Source organism: Rhinolophus ferrumequinum, chromosome 8 (genome assembly GCF_004115265.2).
Source record: "Rhinolophus ferrumequinum isolate MPI-CBG mRhiFer1 chromosome 8, mRhiFer1_v1.p, whole genome shotgun sequence".
NCBI lineage: Eukaryota > Metazoa > Chordata > Mammalia > Chiroptera > Rhinolophidae > Rhinolophus > Rhinolophus ferrumequinum.
The window spans coordinates 21,289,744-21,293,266 of record NC_046291.1 but is presented as its reverse complement, the minus strand read 5'-3'; positions in this window follow the sequence as shown (position 1 = coordinate 21,293,266).

The following is a 3,523-nucleotide window of genomic DNA, read 5'->3' as shown; positions in this document are numbered from 1 at the left end:
TGACAACTGGGAAAAACTGTTAAAGAGAAATGTCAAGAGCTAAAGTAGTTGGAAGTTTGCTCTTAAAAAGAGGATCGTCTCATATTCTGTACAATATCAGGAAATAAAATTTAGCTATAAGACAGTAAATTTTTAAAGGAGACACAAAAACTCTATTACCAATAAACACATCACTTATACTTCACAGAGCTCCTTTCCGGAACACAATAGGAAGAATACAATAGGAAACCTGAAAGAACAATAACTCTTCCCCTAATTTCTGCCTTGCTCTGCCATTTTTGACCACCAATTATCAGTTACTGTCCTTTTATTTATACGACCACTGTAAATAGTGCTGAAAGCCCTGCAGGACTCCGTTCCACCCATGTCACTATCTGTTCCAAATTATAATTTTTACTCTTTAACATGTAAAAAGTTAGATTAAATGTTCCCTGAAAAACACCACCACCAGCATTACCATCATAACGACCACTTGTGCCAAAAAAGCTTTCAATAAAATTTACCAAGACAGTGTTAAAATTAGATTAAATCAATGTGAAAGACCCAAGTCCTTGCCTCTAAAAGGGAACTGACACTGTCAGTCTCTTTTGATTCATACATTAAATATGTATTTAATTGGAAAAGCCAATTGTTAGGGGAAAAGTTCCATTTCCAGAAGTAGCAACATTTTTAAAAGGCAAACTGCTACATATTTTACGACTACATATTGCTACATATTTTTACCTCATCAGCCAACAGACTTGAGGAATCAGACATGTCTACCGAGCAATTTCAAGTGCTAGTCCTAGGTAGTTATGGGTTGTTCATAGAAGAAAAATCACTTATGAACATCCATATAAATGGTGCCCTTATACAAAGACAGTAATGGGCATGCAACTTTGCTAGAACTATCTACCTATTGACCCTATTCAGAGCACAGAAAGCAATGGTGTGACAATGTTCCCCCAGTTCATGAATTACTTATTAAATTCAATCTCAAAATTGAAAGTTTTCTTTTTTAACTTGATAGCAATTTATTAATGATAAAATATAACCGTAGGTTCTTTCATCAGAACCTAACTTCTCTAATCCAAAGGCACATCATGATTCCCCAGTTCCAGTTTTAATCTCTCTAATTTAGACAGTCTAAATGATCTCTTAACTGGTCTCTCTTCCTCTAAGTTCTTTCCTCAATCCATCCTCTACAGGGTCAGGATATCTGTCTTCCCAAAAAACAAATCTAACTTAAGAATTTTTTTCCCTCCCTATTCATGCTACAGGATAAAATCCACCATAATATTCCAACCACACACCGCCCCAAATAACCTCACCCTCCCACTACCATTTCCTGTCTCTGCTACTCGATCCTCTTGAACACTCCATTCACTTCTAAGTGCTCGCACCTCCACCCTTGCATTCCCTCTGCCTGGAATACCCTTCTCCTCACTTGCACCTCTCAAAACCCTACCTACTCTTACAGAAACAAAACCTTAAGACCACCTCTCTCATCTTCAGAGCCTTTAAAATGTCATTCCTTTTTGTATACCTTGTTTGCAAACATTTGGGGTTTTGTTGTTCTTTGGGCATACATCAGGTAAACCTTTATTCACAGTGTACCATATAACCAGAAGTCCCAACGCACCTTCTGCATACCTTAGTTAAGGTATGTTATGTGAAGTTTTACATTGCTTCTATCTACCATTTGCCCCCAGGAAGCCTTTCTGATCCTTGAGATTAAATCTATCCCTTCTGTGTCAACCCCAGTGCTTGACAAAGGTTGAGCACTCAAGTGTTTGTTGGATGATGCTGATGTGCAAACATCTGCATTAGCAGGATGGCCAGATTCAAACTGATTCATGGTTATAAGAGGTTCCCGTAGAACAATTTTTGAAGCCCATTTGTCTAGTGGTTTTTAAACTTCTGTGCGTTGTTTTGTTCGTTTTTAGTAGAGCAAAGATGCAGAACAGATAAACTCCACTCATATGAAAGCTTGAGGGAGCCCATCTAGATGCTTCGTCTCCCATCCTGACATTGAAGGGAGTCTGAAGAACACAGTTTAAAATCCACTTTACAAAAGTTAAACACTACAGTGGGTGACATTTACTCCAAATCCTAATACTCAGACATGCTACAGTATTTAAGTTTTATCAGACATTGCACACTACATACTGTCAAGTGAAATGAGTTCTTAGAATATGAAAACTATCTTATAGCTTTTCAGGGGAGGTTAGATGATTTCTAGTAACAGCCAGTCCCTCGTGCGCCTATTTAAAAATTATTCGAAAGAGTAACTTGTTTAGAGGCAATGAATGCATTGCATTATTGACGTGCTCAGCTCTGGAGTCAGGTCACCTAGGTTCATTTTTCCACTGTACCACTTACTAGTTGTGTAAGTTACTCAGGCTCTCTTTCTCTCGTTTTCAGCAAAAATTATACCTCATAGGGTTTGGGTAAGTATCAGATAAAGTAACTTAATTATTGCCTTACAGCAGCTGCCACATATAATAAGTGTTCAGTTAATATACCAGGGTTTGTTAAGGTTCATCATGAGAAAGGCAAATAAAGAGTGTCTCAAATACCACTGACTGGATTCAGTGTTTCTCAAAGGAAAAATAGTGCCCACTGAGATTCTAAATATTTGCATGATGTTTAAAGTTTGCATGATCCATTTTATTAACCCAAGGTCTTGGTCGACTGAGTTCTCCATTCTCTTCCTTTAAAGGGAAAATATTCAATAATAATATAAAATGTTAGTGCACGTAGGTAACATTTATAATGTTTCCTCCTAAGTAACCACACAGTTACCCAAATGTTTACTAAATGGTTCTGTTCCCTAGCATGCAGATTTCTGTCAGGGGACACCACTCTTACTTAGGTACCCCTATTCTGCAGGTGCCTCAGCACGACCGGTGCTGATTTTCATCTCTCCAAAAGCCATTCCTAGAACTCAGTGGATCAATTGTCTGCCAGGAAAAAGTAGGAATCTTACAGAAGAGCCTGAGATGGGCCGAAGAACAAACCTAATCCAGGCAGTTAATCTGAAAATAAAACAATGTGCTGATCTTGGCATTGTAAGGGCAAATAAAGGGTTGTCTCAAAGCTCCCTAGTAAAGCATTTCACTGGACTGGAACAGCAAAGCACAAGCCTGAATAAAGTAACAAAGAGAACCAATCAGGTGGTGATCATGGCCACACATTGGGCAATCTTGTTCCACGGTCAGTTGGGCTGTCAGATGCTCCTGCAGAGCTGACACAAAGTCCTTTCTGCCTCTCACGACCCTGCAGAGGCTCAGCACAGTCCCAGGAGTGTGGGGTGCCTTTTTCGGGTGCCTTTGTGGGATCCACACAATAATGGACCAAGCTTGGGATCAGGAGAAGGAAGTATCTCTCCCATCAGGAATTAAGACAGGCTCACATCTATCAGGGGAGCCCGTAAACCAGTGGATCTCAATTGTAGAAACGCGAAGGAGTTACCTTTGAAGTTTATTAAAGTGCATGATCCCAGCTATAATAAAAAGGGTGACTACGGCTGTGTTCTTGTTTT